The following is an 18810-nucleotide window of genomic DNA, read 5'->3' on the forward strand; positions in this document are numbered from 1 at the left end:
AATTATTACAATATTAAAAGTTCCAACTAATGCTTTATGTTCTCTATTGTATCTCCGGAGCACACAACTGGTAATGCTAACTCCAGTGAGACCTCTCGCTGGAAAGTAACACCCCCCCACCACCTCACCCCCCACCGCACCCCCCCCCCCCCCCAAAAAAAAAAAACAATGTGAACTGTCCCCAAACAGCAGTTATCTGTATTATGCAACAATTACCGACAATGAGGGTGAATATTGTGTTAATGAGAAGCATCTGTCACTGGGCTGTGTCCGCGTGCCAAACATCCTAAACTTTTTGGAAGGTTGTTAGTCCCAGTCCAACGCTTTTCATTTCCCCAAACGCAGGGATGACGGAAAGGAGAAGTTAAGCATGAATTGCGCAGCGCAATGTAATGTAACTCCAATGCTAATGTGTAGTCAGAAAAGGAACACTGGGGACTGTTATATTGTTAGAAAAAAATTAAATGACCATATATTCATCTGGGGCCTACTCGAAGTCATTTACCCTTGATGTTTGTTCTGTACAAATCTACCGTGGATACCCGGTTGATGCAAAATGGTATATTCCCTCTTGGAGGCGAATGTAGCAATGACTTTGAGAACCAATGGTATGTATGATGGATGTCATTTGCCTGCAAAGGGGTGACGCATCTGGACTGTATCACGGCCTAATTGTAAAGAGAGATTGGATTCAGGAACCCTGAAACAGGAATTATGTGTGGAAAAGTATAACCTGATCTGCCAAGAAAGTCAATGAAGCCATAATGGAAAGCAAATTGGGGGGGGAAACATTGCTTGCTACTCTTAGTTTGATTTGATGTGGAGCCCATTAAAAAAAACAAAAAAATAATCAGGAATTGAAGAGTGCATATCATTGTTTCAGATATGAAAAAGTTTGGTCGTGATTTTTTTTTAAAAATATTTAGGGATTTTTTGCCTCATTAACAGCGAACAGTGAAAACATAAATTGTGTTATAGTTGTTTAACCTCATGTAAGTTAAATATTTTGTTATGGTTGTTTAACCTCATGTAAGTTAAATATTGTGTTATGGTTGTTTAACATTAACTACTGTAAATCATACATTACACCGGTTTATTTAGGCCCAACTCACATGAAACATGCATTGATGTCAGTTGGAGCTTTGTGTCAACTTATTGGGCACACTTGGATCTAAAGGGGCCTCATTCATCTGTGTTGAAACAATCTTAGATTTATATCTACAAAGTTTAGAAAACTGAACAGGAAGTGCCATTTATCAAACAATCGTATGAACACAAAGTTAGATCACCGTTGATAAATATCAATTGTTCTTAGCCTAAGTGCTTTCGCGCAAACTTGACACTTGGCATTTCAAAATGCCCCTAATTAACCATATATGTTCAAAAACATAACTTTAAGCCTGTGGAAAATATACAATATCAGGCATACGATAACTGCATGTGATATAGTGTAACATACTGAATGTGTGCCATGACTAGTAAAACCTTTGCTAAATAGAGGACAATTTGCTATTCTTTGAATCACCAAGAGATCTCCCATCCTCAATAACTCCCTCAAGTAGACTAGATACAAATGTCATCATTATGGCCCCAGAGCACATCCACCCTAGGGTTTATTGCAATGGGCACTTTTGAATAGGACCTTGTGAACCAAGATAAGCCGGCCAATAAACACTCGCAAGCTGAACTGTTTCGTACATTTTTTGTACACTGTCAATCAAAAGGTAAGAGTCAACGTTCATTTTTATTTCATGTATTCGCCATTTATGCCTCTCCAAAATGATTAGCCGGCACGCAGATCAGCGTAAAACAACAATACCAAGAATAGCATGTGTTCTACTCAATTTGCAGGTGATATGTGATTCGTAATGTGATTCGTAATGGATGCTTCTGAATGGGAAGGTGACGGGTGGAAGTCATGCCTCTTTCTCATGAAATGTGTTTTTTTAACAAAAAGCCCAAACAATGTCTGCTAAGAAGCTGCACTTTCAGCAAACAGTTCTCATCCGTCTCGGAGAAAGTGCCCGATATAAATGTCTTGTACTGTGGAAGATTTTGTTAATGTCTTATTACTGTGTTAATATGTTTCATGCCAAATGTAATCGCACGTGTGATTCATATTTTACTAATGCAATTGACACATTTTGTGTGTCTTAGAGTATACTCATGTAGGCATGAACAAACTGCATAACCGGTCTATTTCAGTTAAGCACATTCTGTGAGTGCCGGTCTGGGAAATCTCTGGAAGGCGGAGATGGTCAGCTTCTGGGAAAACAGTGGCTATTACCAGAAGAGCAAAAATGTACAAGAAGTTGTTTGTGCACTACCATAAGAGACCACAGCCTACTACACTTCTTTAGATATTGTAGCTGAGAGTTCAGGCGCAGTGAAACATTAAATTAATGGATTATTGAATTGAACGTATTAGTAAGTGTAACACAATGTGTTGGGCTAGTGGAAGAGTACTGAGTAAGTCAGAAAGGTTCTGCATAAATAAACCGACTGCTTTATCTCTCTCTCGGTGCATGGAGCTAATGTCTGTGTTGGGCACAGCCCTGAGAGAGGTAAAGAGACAGCCTGGAGCTGCAACAATCCACAGGCAGGGAGTAGGGGGCACAAGGGTTTGAGGTTATCCAAGCAGTGCTCGTAAAAGCAGGGTTGCCAAGCTACATGGAATGGAGAGGAGCTGAATTAGACAGCCACGCCCATGGTCAGGGGGAGGGAGCTTGGAGTTGGTTCATGTTTCATTATAAAAGGATTCCTAAATTGGATTTAGTTGTCATCCACTTTTGTCATCCACTTTGTTACACACTTTTGCCATGCTCTGAAGTTATACATTGCTGAACACTTTGTGTGTAAGAACTTTTGTATCATCTTGAAGCTCCTTATACAATACCTTAAGATTATATTGGTTCCCTAAATAGTTTATTTGTAGTCTTGTCTATTACGTTTTATTACGTTTCTGGGAGAACTCCCTGACAAACTTAGAGCAGTGGACATTGAGTTCTGACCACATCAGTATTTACATCAGAGAATCAGCTTCCCATTCAATTTCCCCAGGGTCTCATTCTGTTATAATTCAAACATTGTAAGCAGTTTTCTCATTCCCCCACATGGTACTATGCGTTCCCATGGCTTTGGCTGTGTGTACATGTATGAAAATGTTCAAGGAATCGTTCATATTGATAAATCCCCAACTTTCTCAAGAAATCATTGCCCATATAGCTTACGCACAGATTTGGGCATGCAGATGCTTGATAAACAAGCCCCAGGACTGATCTTACACAATCACCAATAAACAGTGCTTATTACATATAGGTTTCAAAGAGTCCTGAAAATATCTTTTTAGATTTTAGGAATATGCCTGTTAAACCACGCACCCATTATCAACAGGCGTTGTATTAGTTTTCATGGCTCAGAGATTTCCAACTCTAGTTTTCTACTGCCAGACTAATTAACGTCAGTTAAATGAGGTCCACCATCTTTTTGAAAGGTAATTATATCGTTTTACGACTCACTGCACATATGCCACCTCTGAGTATAAATTAGGCCTTGTCTCCCTAATTGTGTCTGAGAACGTCGGGCATAGTGTGTAGAGATGAAGTAAATTATGGCCCAAAAAAATATAAAGAGTTCCAATGATGTTCGGCTGGACATTTTAGACATGATGAAGATGATGCGCGTAAGGTTTTGGTTGTAATGGTTACCAGTCCTAGACAGAAACCAACTCTTGGTAAGTGACATAAATGGGTGCTTAGGGTTTCAAACTGCTTAAAGGGCCCCCGGTAAAATAATAATATGGGATCTTAGCTTACTATTGTGGAGAAAAAACCTTCTCATTGTCCCTTTTATTACCTCTTCATAATCTCAAGAACAACCTGGTTCTACCTAGCACTCCCTAATTTAATGACCAAGGTGTGTCTATAATTCTATGACCTGAAATAGTGCAGTCTAGTCTCCTGTGACACTTGTCTGTTGAAGGTATACTCTTCTTGTCTAATAAATCCTTTAAAAAATGTATGTTACCTGGTTTCCACCCTGAAGGCCAGCGTTTCATGATAATTACTGTAGAGAGAAAGAAGTAGAATAGAATACATGTGCCGTGCATAAACAGTTCATGTTTTGTCAGTCACTCAACTAGCTGACATTTAGCCATGTGCATTTTTTAAAACTATTCAGTGGTCTAGGCCTCAGTCTTACACGGCACATGAACAGGAAACCTAAACTCCAAGAGGTCCCCATTGATTGTATTAGTCATATGACACTCAGGTATCATAACCTGGCTTCAGTCACAGCAGAATTGCAGGAAAGAGGGAGGGGTTCCCCCAAAATAAAATCTCAATTAGCCCCCCCCCCCCTAAACTTGTACGTCCGGTGTTGCAGCATAGATTAAGCCTAGTCACGGACAAAAATCTCCATTGATCTTGAATATTCAGTCGCAGGCCTAGACATAATCTTATAAGCGTGCTGGTAATGTTATACAGATATTAACATTTATTCAAGTCTTGCTGTATATCAACCATAAAAATATTAGTAAACCAATTGAAAAACTATTAATAAATAACAAGACTCACAATGCAACTTCAACAGGTGAAGTTTCTATCTTGTAAACCTTTGAAACGTAGTCGGACAAAGGGGCTGTTCAAACTGGAGTTTCTTTTTAACCTCCTCGCTCTTTTTAATTAAACTGACTTTTGATTAATCATTTACCAGCTCCCACTTTCCTCAAAAATGTTGGCGTGAAGCACATCATTTGTCAAGCTTTCTGGCACACGTCTCTATGTAGGTACGTTGGCTCTGTCTGCCTGACTAATCTGTGGTGAATGTCAGTTACTCAGCATTAGACTTCTGAGGTTGCCTCATCCCCAAAACACGTGGGGGGGGGGGGGGGGGGGGGGGGGGGGCAGCACATTCTCACAAATTCCGATTTTACGTGACAATGTGGGCCTTTGGACAGCGCTTCGGAACTGCTTGGCCCGAATGACCCATGGCTGTCCATGCCTGAAATCCTCCTGATTGTGTTGCTGATCAAGTTGCTGCCAAATGATTCTTGCTGCCACTGCCCACCCTCCACCTGACTGTCCCTGTCTTTGTCCACCTGGTCATGCAGCTGACTTGGATTCTGTTTAAAGACTCTGGACAACATCCCACATTCATTTATTAACCTGCTTGTCAACTGAACATGGTAAAATTTAGTGACGTGGGTTCAGACACTCTTATAGTTTTCACTCAGCACAGCCAGAAGAAGACTGAGTCTGGTCCTGGAGTCTGGTTCCTCTCTATATTTCTTCCCAAGTTTCAACCCTAAAAGGGAGTTTTTCCTAGATTCTGTGCATGAACTCTGTGGTGCTTGCTCTTTGGGGTTTCAGGTGTCTGTGAAAGCACTTTGTAACATCTGCTGATATAAAAAGGGCTTTATAGAATCATTTGATTGATTCTATAGCATAAACTAAAAGTATTTTGGACTAGAGCCACCACAATAACAGAAATCAACTGATGTATTTTCCAAAGGTGTGTATCACAAGTGAAAAATGTAACCCAATTCACTTTATCGGGTAAACTAGAATTTGAGAGTAATTTCTGTTGAAAATACCTGCTATTGTTAATTGTATTGTGATAAATTGTGTGAAAAGAACAAGATTTTGTCTGTATACTTAGATTGTGTCCTTTGTAAGATCCACTGGGAAAGCAATTAAGGGGCAGAATTTGATGAGTTTGTGAACAAATCTGCCATGTTACAAGTTGAAAATTGGTTACTGGCTGGTAAGCCTTTGCTTTAATTTGGTCTTGGCTGTGGTCTATGCTTCAAAATAAATTGCATTGTCACTTAAGATTGTGAAAAAAGGAAGCTCTGGAAAAAAAAGCCAGAATTCTCTAATTACCCAGTTTGCTCCCTTAGAGACATTTTGGTGAATGGATGTACACGCACAAGAACAGGCAGGCAAGACAACATTTGTCAACGATTCAGGCAGCGCGTGTCTGACTATGCTGTTTACTTTAAAGATTTCTGCAAGATACGTAGTCTTCAAAGGACTACTTTGCCTGATACGTTTTTCTAGAATACTGCTGCTCAGCTGCTTTCCCAAGTGATTGCAGTCTGCCATTCTTAAGCCCAGACATTAGCGAATAGCGTGTGATGCTCTGACATTAGTTAATAACTCACAGTCAAAAATGGGACACCAACACTGATTACTTCAGCCAATTCCTTTGGGCATACAACTAATATACTTAGCCTCACTGCAGTCTTCCACATGAATGCAGATTGTAAACAAATACAGATTCAGTGAGGTACAGTTTAGTACATATTACAAAGGTGCTCAGAGGAAAAACCTACTTAGCAGTTTGTCCAAATTAATGTGTTACATATTCCATCCTAATTAAGTAGATAACAAAGCAGACCTATTCATTTTGCTGTGTAAGGATAGCCATTTTTATCAAATTACTTTAATAAGATAATGTCTATAGTACATCCATTCCTTTGTCCTCCATCTTTTTAATTTAGCTATTGCCCGTCATCTGTGAGATAGGGAAAAGGTCCAGATATTGCAACAGTCTCGTGGATTCTCCCTTTTCTATTAATAAATTATCATAGACGACAATGTTTTTTTTTCCCCAGATTAAAAGGTCACTCTTGGCTTAATGGAGGCGGCAATCTAGCAATGTGAATTAAGTTGTGATATGTCTCATGAAACTAAAATATCACTAAATAAGGTTGCTGTTGTGGTCAAAACACAGGCAAAAAAGGAAGTAACTGTTCACTCAGGTCATTATAAGGTGCCAGGAGGCACGAAGTGAAAGAGTGACATTCTTGTTATACAGAGTGGTGCCAAAATAGATCCACTTCATGAGACTACTTTATGGGTTAATGAAAGTATAGCCTATTGAGATTTAAATCAATACATTGGCACCCATTTCAAAAAAATTCTTTTAGCTTTGTCAGTATGCGGTATTGCATGTAAATTGACGGCTAAAAATTATGAAGGACATTATGACGAACAACTAAATGTGAAGAAAGTGTAGGGGTTTGAATCCTTTCTGAGAACACTGTATATTAATCGGTGGAGTATGACTATGTATAAAAATGTTTTGTCAATTCTAAACTGTAAAATCTATGTACTCAAATACCCTCAAATAAAAGCTGAGAATCTTTAAGATAAACACATATTAGGTGTTCTATTTCAAATCCATACCTTTGGCATCAGTACAGCGCACAGACCTTCCGAGGGGCATGCGCTGAATCTGAAAAAGTGGGCGGAGCTAGCGACGCGTGTAAAAAAACAATATCAAAGTGACGCACGTTGAAGGACAATGCACGGCCGTGAGTGTGCGTGACACACGTCACCATGGCGACTAGAGAGGGCACAGGACAGCAAAGGGGCCCAGGTTGAGGCTCACCCATGCCCATACCCGTTTGGCATACAGCACAAAGCCATAAGACAAGTCATGGCGTACTGTTCCAGTCATTACGGAGGGCAATATTAGCACAACAAACCCAAAGGAATTTCTTCCAAGAACTCTAAGGCAACAGGATAATAAAACTACAAACCAGAGAAAGATAATTTCCTGTTAAACAAACTATGGAACGTGTTGACATCCCAGGGTACTTTGTCACTGACATGACAGCGTGTACCAGAGGGAAGACTATTCAATACAGTCACTTATCTGACCTAAAAGACTAGGGTTGTCATTATTCAGGATTATGGGACTTATCACTGCATAGACGTCCGTAAGAAATTGTCACCGTAAGATGTATCGAAGCACGGGGATTAGAATTGAACAAGGTTAGCGAATTTTTCCTGGGAAGCTACTATCCCGCTAGATCCAGAGTTCAAGCAATGAGTCCGGGTTATGAGTCCGGGTTAAAAAGACTTTTGCAATTCTGAATAAGTAAGCAGCCAGTATGATGCTTCGGGAATAGCTCGATGTTGATGTGCATTATGAATACCACAGAACTTTTGACCCAGACCCGAGAAGACCTAATTAGAATGGACAAAGGCAGGTTCTCGGAGGCAGTGGCTGTCAGATACATTTAAAGCCACTTTTAATGACAATGAACTAAAAGGAATCCAGCATCAGTTTTGTTTGTTATACATGGTTAAGCATTTGGCCTAAGGAGAACACATTTTTCCAATCTTGGACTACGTTTTACCCATATGCTCAGATAAATTAAAATTGTCTACAGACACATATCCAATGAAAGCTACAGCCTATCGTTTAAAAACACAAATCAACTGTACTATGGTTAATTATTATGGACTACCATACAATGTGCTCTAACATCAGAAACAATAATTGTAATGAACTGGTTTACATCACTTCTAATAATTACTGAAATAATGTAGGACAAATTCACATGGTAACTGAGTCACACTTGAAAATATCCATATCCTTTTTAACAAATCCGAATGTATTCGTAGTTTTATCTTTATTTTAGCCCTTGAAAGGCATAACGTAGAATGGATCCAGTTACAAACATATAAAGTGTTGTCCAGAAACAACTAAAATCTGTTTTTCAATATGTATTGATCAAAATATATTAACACAAGATAAAAAAAAAGTCAATTTAAAGATTAATTTAAAGATATCTGTGAATTGAAATAAAGTAATTAAGTTGTCATTTATAGATTTCAATTAAGAGAAATAAGTTCTTAGTCTGTAACGAAAATTTCTGGGGACCTTTATTTTAGCTCATAAGGCATTTGATCAAAAACGGAGCACGTTGTTCAAATGCTGTGGTTCATCAAGTGACTGTAGGAATTAGATCTTTCACCACTGCTTACGTTCTGTGATGGTAATAGGTGCATGCTATATTTGTAGAACTTTCTATAAATAATGTATTTTTGTAATGCATGCATTATACAAAGTGCTTAATTCAAAGTGCAATCAATGCTAAACATTGCCACAGTGTGTCTCCATATGCTATGCAAATGTGAATTCTGACTAGATAGTTATTTTTGTTACAACCCCATTACCAATAAATTAGGGACGCTGCGTAAAATGGAAATAAAATCATAGTGCAAAGACGTGCAAATCATTTAAACCCTATATTCAATAGAAAATAGTACAAAGACAACATATCAAATGTTGAAATTGAAAATGTTTATTGTTCCTTGAAAAAATATATGCCCTATTTGAATTCAATGCCAGCAACACGTTTCAAAAAAGCTGGGACAGAGGCAACAACAGACTGGAACAGTTGTGTAATGCCAAAAGAGAACCTGGTGGAATATCTCACAACCAATTAGGTTAATTGTGAGTCTGGGGCTCACTAGCAGTTCGGTGCCCCCTTGAGTTTGTGGGCCCTAAGCAACCGCCAATGTCGCTTATGCCTAGGACCGGCCCTGATAATATCATTAAAAGATTCAGAGAATCCAGAGAAATCTCTGAATGTAAGGGACAAGGCCAAAAACAATATTAGATGGCCAGGCTCTCAGACGGCACTACATAAAAAACAGACCCAATTCTGTAGTGTAAATCACTGCATGGGCCCAGGAACACTTCCGAAAACCATTGTATGTTAACACAGTTTGTCTCTGCATCCACAAATCCAAGTTAAAACTCTACCATGCAAAGAAGAACTCAGATATAAACCAGATCCAGAACACTGTCACGTTCTCTGGGCCCAAGCTCATTTAGATGGACTGAGGTGATGTAGAAACTGTTATGTGATCTGACAAATCAAAATTTGAAATCATTTTTGGGAATCATCCTCCAGGCTAAACAGAAAAGGGACCATCCGGATTGTTATCAGTGTACAGTTCAATAGCCAGCATCCGTGATGGTATGGGGGTGCATTGGTGCACATGGCATGGGCAACATATGCTGCCATCCAGACAATGTCATTTTCAGAGAAGGCCTTGCTTATTTCAGCAAGACAATGCCAAACCACATTCTGCATGTATTACAACAGCATGGCTCTGTAATAAAAGAGTGTGGGTGCTAAAATGTCCTGGCTGAAGTCCAGACCTGTCTCCTATTGAAAACATTTGACACATTATGAAACAAAAAATACAACAAAGGAGACCCCAAACTGTTGAGCAGCTGAAATCCTATATCCTATACCTGTCTCCTCAGTTCCCAAACGCTTACAGAGTGTTGTTAAAAGAAGAGATGCAACACAGTAGTAAATATGCCCCTGTCCCAACTTTTTTTTAACTTGTTGCTCAAATTCAAAATAGGCATATCTTTTTTCAAAAACAATAACAGTTCTCTGGTTCAACATGTTGTTTTTGTAAGATTTTGAAGTACAGTCTTGTTTCCGACTTTCTTTTGGAAACGTGGCTGTTCTTCTGGGCACTATCATTCAGCCAAGAGTTTTAACTAGCATTCTTTATAGACATCATGCCAAGGAACTCACACCCAAACAAATGTGCCTCCAAACCCAGTAGGAAACACTAGGACTCAGTGGTTATCCATCAAACAGTGAACACAACAGAAGCTGGGTGCTATCAACATGGAGGCTTCTCAGCCCAACTCGACTGCTTGTAATTTAGAGCATAAACCTCTGCCTGTAGACATGATGTTCTGAGGTACTCTGTATACGGCATAATAAAAGCAGTATCAATGGACCAGATGTCCAGAAAGACAGACTGTACTTCCAGATAAATTAAACTGACCTTTAATAGTGAAAACCTATTGTACTGGTTACACAGTCATTTAATTTCAAACATCAGGGGAAAAAAACAGACATTTAGGATTGCATAGCAAAGTAGATGCAAACAAATAACTGTATTCAGGATAATCTAAATAGTAAGTCACTTGAAATTGTAAAAAAACATTAATGACCTTTCAAAAATAAAACACACTTTAAATGGCAATTGAAAATTGGGAAGCGTTAATAAAAATGCACAAATGGCACATTAACTGCAAATTCAAAGTTTGGTAATAGTTTACTGTACAGTAGGTCTCCTAATGTATGCATTAGCAAAATCTTTAGAACAGCTTTGAAACATATAATTACATTTGTCAAAAGCTGTTAGTATTTCTTACTACTAGTCCTAAATTGTTATACATAACTGCATATGATGTTATTAAGCTATTCATGGCTATTAGGGATTACATTTATACTGTTTCCATAAGGTGAACTGTTATCAAATGTGACTTAATGATCTGAAATACAGCTTATACACGCTGCAAAAAATTATTTTTGTTTTAGAATTCTCACTTACTGAACGTGAGAATTAATTTAAACACGAGTTTGTACACTTTCTGGAATCCGTGCAAGTGTGACCATCGACACATGGTTGTTGTTAACCACTCACCTTCCTTCTCCATTCCTCTCTTTTATTCAAACACACACCCACACAACCCAACTCTCCATAATATCTTCTGTGATATTGTGATGGCAAATCCATCGATCAACACTCTTAAAGGAGAAAGAACAGAGACAAAATTCTCATGCACAATTGAATAGTTTATTTGCAAATAGAGAGACAATAGAAAGACAGACATTTCCCAAATGTACCTTAGTTCAAAATGTCCATAACAGAAATCCAGGGACTTGATTTAATGTAGTAGAAACTCCAGCTGGGCCAAGCTTATACACACGCTATACACCCTGTATTCCACTGCAATGGTTTTGTGATGGGAACTAGGGTCAGTCCAATTTATACACTGAGGTGTCCTAATGGATCCAATGAAAGCTGTCTTAGATGTTTCTGGGCTCCTCTTGTAACTTAGGAGCTGAGCCTTTGGGTGATGCCCCAGGACAACCTGACCTGACGACTCCAAGCAGCCAGAAGTCCTACTGGTTCTGTTTTGTAGATCATGTTGCTGCCTGATGATTCCTGCTGTCTCTATCCACACCGCCCCTACTGATCCAAGTCCAGCCCACCCGGTGGTCCCTCTGATTGTCCACCTGGTTGTGTAGCTGATCTGGACACTGACCTACAGTAAAGAGTCATCCCGAAAGCATTTATTCACCCGTTGGTTATGCTGCTCGCTGTTGGGCTTTTGGACTGATTACCTGTACAAGCACCCGGGGTTCAGGTATCCCCTTTTATAGACACCCTAATGAGAGAGGTGGGTGTGGAGGGGTGGGGCCAGCCCTCCCAGGGGCCAGCCCTCCCAGGGGCCAGCCCTCCCAGGGGCCTGTGGGATGTTCCAGACCCTGAGTCCTGGACCCCCACGGCCAATACGCCCCCGCTCGGCGAGACGCTTGATGGGGACCACAATCCATTTTACTTGGCTGTGGTTTCGAGCCCACAAGCCTTTCCAGATAAACAGGACAACACCCCCTTAACAGTAAAAACTGACGCAAACTACTGTACAGTATACATTAAAAGTAAAAATGTCTATTAATTCGACCGGCTAAGCACCACACCACAGAAAGCAGGCTGACTTGTATGTAGCTCCTACACAAAACTGACATTTGAATAATTTTGGCAATTTACAAGAATCATTTTGAGTGTATCATACAGTAGTCATAATTCTGTCTTATTTTGGACTGCCGTTGCCTTCTAAGGATGTGGTCATATTAGCGCCTTAATATTTTCAGGGGTATTTTTCATAATCACTTAATATAAAGTTTGCATGTAGTTAATGCATATATTTCACTCAACGGTAATAAGGTAATAACAACACAAAGTTGTACATATTGGGTTAGCTTTGCTTTTCTGAACACCAATGAAAGGTACCTTAACTTGTCTGGAGTTTTGATTGACATTTTCTTTCTCAGACCACCTGTCAATCTGATATGTACCAATATGCAGAGATACTATGCAACAGGTTGGTGAGGGGAAACATTTCTTTGAAAGGCCATTTTTTGACAGTGAACACAATTTTTCCAAACAGTAGACTTGTCCAGACCGAAATTATATGGTCAGAATATTATACTCTATTGTATAGTGTTGACTGACATGCTTTTATTGCGGGAATAATTATACATTTCACCAGTCAACTAATATGCCTTTCAGTGCAATAACTTAGATTGCCAAAGCTCCTTGATGTCTGAAGTGAAAGCATACAAACTATAGAACTGAATAGAGGATCTGTCAGTGATTGAAACATGCAATGTGAGAATTAAAATGAGAGCACTTGAGCTTGACAGTTGAGAGTAATGTGTTTCCCTTCATAAAGACATCATAGACGGTGAGATTAAAGTTTTCCTGAAGCAAAACATTTTTAAATAAATAACTGGCAAACAATGCATGATTTTTACAGTCAATTGCTTCCTTACAAAAAAGGACAGAGGTCGCACATGTGTATCACGTTGTTACATGCTGAATTATATGCTCTGGGCCTTTTGTAATCATGCCTGGAACCTTTACAAATGTAGTCTAAGACTTGATGATCAGAAACTTCACATGCTGGATTTGAATATCAATCTGACACAATAGTTTTTTGAAGACGAAATAGGCTGGATCCCATGTTCAATGCCTCGCCGAGTGTGATGCTATAAAATTAACAGTATCCAGACTTGTGGGCCCTGGTTATGTGTGCCTGAATAGGAGAGCAGTTAGATAACTCCTCTTCTGGAAGTGTCTGGGCAAGGGCCTGAGGGACTATTTCTAGTCTGTGGAGGAGTGATGAGCCCTGAATGCAGAGACTTTCTACTCCATAGCTCATTTGCACAAATGTATTAGCATTAGAAAAAAAATATATATGAGAGGGCCACATTATAACAGAGCCTAAAAGCAGTATGTTAAATGATTACAATCCATCATATTTAATTGGTCAAATACCCGGGTTATTTGTAATGAGTTGTTGTTGCTGTATAATGGACATTTCTGAAATTTCAGTAATCAATAATTATTCTAGTACTCATGCAGGATATTAATTCCAGTCTGTTGACACATGTCGTTTTATGACATGGTGGCTATAAAATGCAAATGACTGTCGTGAACCTAATATCTGCCGTTAATTTATCTTGGCGATAAAACATGTAATTCAATTTTTACCAAACGAAACATTTGCAAGAAAAAGGCCACGTGCAACGGTGTGTTGCATTTGGGTCCACAGTAGAGTATATAGCAACAGACGTGGGAGTAAACTGGGGGGGGGGGGGTTGGGGGGGGGCGACTCAGTTCATAATTATCTTTCAAATCTGCAGCTGTATATTCCACTGGTGCTGTTGTTAAGGATCCAAGGGTGCCGTGCAATTTCATGTTCACTGTATGTTTGTTATTTTTGCCCTCATTAAATCTTAGGTTGGGCGTCTTGGAGCCCAGGGTTCCTCATGCATTATTTATTTAGGGGATGTGTCTGTTCATCTTCTGCCAAGGTTTTTGATCTTCTCACATTATGGGATGTTCAATATTTATCAATGCATCGCCCCATTATGCAGTCGCGGATCCCCATTTTAGTTGGTTTGGAACCCGTTTACGAGAAAGGCAGACAATGCTTGCTGTTCATCGCTTGTTTTAGTTATTAAATTAGACAGAAAATATTATTTGGGAAAAATGTTAAGAGCTAAATTGTAAAAGGATTAGGGAGTACAGCTCTTATGCCTTAAGAGATTATTTTAGTCAGATAGGGTGAGTTAGTATTTCACATAGTGCACAAATGCAAAGCAATTTTTTTGTGGGGATGTTGTTGCCTTTTATAAATCTGACTAGTGCAATTTCTATATCCTAAATCTATCCAGAAGTATTTGTTCAGGCACCTTGTTTTAGTTTTTTTGGCTATGTGCTTTTGCAATTAGAATTTAAATTGATTCAACAGATTTTCATGACTACGACAACCATGTTTCCTACCATCATTTATATGCAAGTATGAAAAAACTAATTAACAAAACAAATCACAGCACATTAAAAAAGATTTGTCATTGAACAATTTGTTTATTTGACATTTGGGGAATCATTTTGTGTCTATAAAATGCTTAGTCCCCTGTTGTACTCTGTATACCCAGGACTACAACGCCATGCATGCACCCAGCAGCCTCATCCAGAACTACAACGCCATGCATGCACCCAGCAGCCTCATCCAGAACTACAACGCCATGCATGCACCCAGCAACCTCATCCAGGACTACAAGGCCATGGATGCACCCAGCAGCCTCATCCAGAACTACAACGCCATGCATGCAGCCAGCAGCCTCATCCAGGACTACAAGACAATGCATGCACCCAGCAGCCTCATCCAGGACTACAAGGCCATGCATGCACCCAGCAGCCTCATCCAGGACTACAAGGCCATGCATGCACCCAGCAGCCTCATCCAGGACTACAATGCCATGCATGCACCCAGCAGCCTCATCCAGGACTACAAGGCCATGCATGCACTCAACAGCCTCATGCAGGACTACAAGGCCATGCATGCACTCAACAGCCTCATCCAGGACAACAAGGCCACACATGCACCCAACAGCCACATCCAGGACTACAAGGCCACGCATGCACCCAACAGCCTCATGACGTTTGCTGACAACCTTATTATTATTATTCCTAGTGGGAGGAAGTCAGACACCCAGCAGTGTGGGGCCCGGACAGCCTCTCCAGCCATGTCAACAGCATGCAAAAGGAGCCCGCCCCCGCGGCACATTAAAAGGCTTGAAGTTAAGCGGGTCAAGAGCGTCACGGTCCTCTGCGAGCACATCTCTGAGAAATTACAGACACACCCACACACACGCGGTTTGTGAAGAGAGCAAGTCACTGCCTGTTCCCCATCGGGAGGCTGAAAAGATCTGGCGTGGGCCCCCAGATCATCAAAATGTTTTACAGCAACACCACTGAGAGCATTTTGACCGGCTGCGTCTTCACTCGGCATGGCAACTAACCCGCCCTTGATCATAATGTGCTTCAGAGGGTAGGGAGAATGACATATTTCATCATCAGGGCCGATGTCCCTGACATCTAGGACCTCTGCACCAGGCAGTGTCAGACGAGGCCCTAAAAATAGTCAAAGATTTCAGCCACGCGTGTCATGGACTGCTCTCCATACAACCACTTGGGTGCCCGGGCAAAAGTTGTCAAGGCCTTCCGAGTTTTTTTTTTCCCCCATCTTCCAGTTTGCCCTCACCTAAACAGAAGGAAAGCCTGCGAGACATGCTCTAGTAAACTGACTGTTTTACCTGTCCTATTATGAATCGCAAAAGATTCCTCACTCCTTCAGAAACTTTGTCTGAACTGCCACCTATCAGTTCCATTGTTTGTTTTACGCCGCGTTCATGTGCAACCCAGTGTTGTCTTGAAACCAAAATGCCAGGTAAAGATCACGAGTATCATCATTGCCTTCTAAGAACATTTGCCTGCACATGGACAATTATTTGTGAGTGCATCTGACGCCATGCAGAGGTACAAACTGGATATTCCAATTTCATCTCTTTCACTGACCGATTAAATAACAAAATTAGGCATACTACTGTACAGAAAAAAAAAAAAAAACTCTTACACTTCAATGTTGGGATTCACTATCTAAGCAATATGCATAGCAAATATTTAAAACATTTTAGATTAGATAATAGATTATTCACCCAGGTCTTTTTTGACAATACATTAGAGTCAGTTTAAGATAACTGATAAAAATAAATATATTAACATAAGAGAAACATAGTCTGGTATTATAGAATATTTTCTAAAAGCTGAGAATGGCACTCTCTCTCTTTCACATACATATACACACACACACACACGTACACACATACATATATCATATTTTTATTTACAAATGTTATCTGCTCCAGACGATTTTGTTTTGAAATTACCAAAGCAATTACACATATACCTCATTTTGGCTAAATAAGCTAAAGAAAATCTATTTATATACAGAACACAAGTTTCGAAGGCAAAACTACTGAATTCATAAGCAATAAAACCTTCACAATTATACAGAAGTAGCTGAAATTATGCAGCTTGCCAACTGGTCAATGTGACACAGAAAACAGTGAGGTAGACAGGCAGTGCAATTTTTTATTTCTATTTAAGATGCATGCATGACTTCCGTAGCCAAGCAACACATGCAATAAAACTGCAAATCAGTAGAAAGTGTCACTATAGTGAAATGTTACTTACATCGTCCCATTGTTACTAGTGAAATGCACAACTGAAGAAGAAGCGAAGCCTAACCAACCTTGACTGTCTTTCAGGAGTTGTTGAAAATGTATTTTACATTACCGGTATGGTTATTTATTAGTAAACTACCATAGGAAATGTAGGTTGCGGTAGTGGACATAAACAATTTAATCAGCCGGAGCCTGTAATCAAGTATAATCAATCTGAATCTGAATACCAAATCCTGCCCCTTTTGGTTTCGCTGAATCAAGTGTTTTGTTTCGTTAACATAAAAAGGTCGTTGGCCAGATCGGACCTTCTTGTTGCTAGTCAGAGTACCGTGTTAGCAATCAGATAGAGTTTGCCCACTTGACAGCAGGAGCATGTCAGTAATAGCAGGGGTCAGTTCTTGTCATCATGTTGCTGTGAGGTGAATGTATAATTGGCTTTTGTAGAGGAGATGCGAAGGAGATAATTATTTGTGCAACTCAGGTGCGTTGACTAGTTGTTGCCGGAAACTGTGTCGCAATTGTTAATAGCCAATATGCTTTTCCTCACGTCGCAACAGATGGTTATACCTGACTTTTGCTAATAGGAATATATTTTTAATGGATGTTTTGCTTTCTCAATGCTACAAAATATTCATTTTAGGGCTTTGTGAATAAACCTACCTTTTTAGGCTTGGTAGGTACTATAATTAGAATCCATGAAATTCGAAGGGGAGCATATCAGCTCATACAGAGACCCTGTTTGGCTTGCTGCACCACTAAAACAACCAGCGGGTAAAAAAAAAATAACTCTAATAAACCAATACGAGAATTCCAAATCACTCCGACTATCAACATTGTTCGCGAGAAATCCTCCTTTCATAACGAGAAATCCTTGTTTCATTTTGACCATTTCCTTGAAAACTATCACAGTACCTAGTTTTTGCCAGGAAATCATCTGGAGCCTCTCACGTAACAATTCAACCTTCACGTGTTGTTCTAGGAGAGTGGCGGGAGGGGGTGGGGATGCGAGACTCGAATATCGGCTGGATCAACTGTGTACCTCTACACAAGCAGAAGTATGTGGGTTGAGTGTCAGAGGTCACAGGATGTGCTCATGTGCTCCATCAGCAAGTGGACAAACACCTACGTCACAAGAAGCAAGGTCGGCAAGGAGAAAACAACCACTCCCCATCTGCTGCAATATATACCAGAACATTCACTTTCTTTATTGTGAAAAAAACAACTATAAAATACAATCCCAAATAATTTGCTAATTGTCACTTACTCTCCCAAGCAATCGCTCTACTCAATCCCTCTACTATTTTACACCTCTGGTAATTATAGAAGTGACATATTTCCTGTGGTATCAATAGTTTTAATACAATAGAGTACAGGACTTTGGCTTAATACATGAATCTGCTGTTAACTGTTAAGCATAATACTGAATTAGAATGTAATAACTATGATAAACAGTCAAACAAGTCCAACAATTGTTTGGGTGTTATGTTTATCTACAATGCAATGTTTGGCAGTAAATATATGTATATGCTATCAGTAATAACAATTGGGAACTGCAATATTCTTGCAAAAAATGTTATATGTAAATATGTGCACTTGTGAATGCCTGGCATGTAAAGTTTCCAAACAATGTCTAGTTGTGGTTGCAACCAGATTAGATTGTGAATTACTTCTGCTTGGCTTGCTGCAAAGGTAATGAGCACAATAGATCTCTAGCTGGTTGAGCAAAGTCATTATGTACTGTATGTGTCAAAAATCCTGTCTGTTGTAACATGAAATAATCAATTAACTGCATTAATTCTTGTGCAAACTTTCAGTTCTTCGCTTTTTGTTTTCCAATGGAGCCTGCAGCTTAGTTATTTTTATTAGTTGGT

This window comes from Esox lucius, chromosome 22 (assembly GCF_011004845.1).
Source record: "Esox lucius isolate fEsoLuc1 chromosome 22, fEsoLuc1.pri, whole genome shotgun sequence".
Taxonomy (NCBI): domain Eukaryota; kingdom Metazoa; phylum Chordata; class Actinopteri; order Esociformes; family Esocidae; genus Esox; species Esox lucius.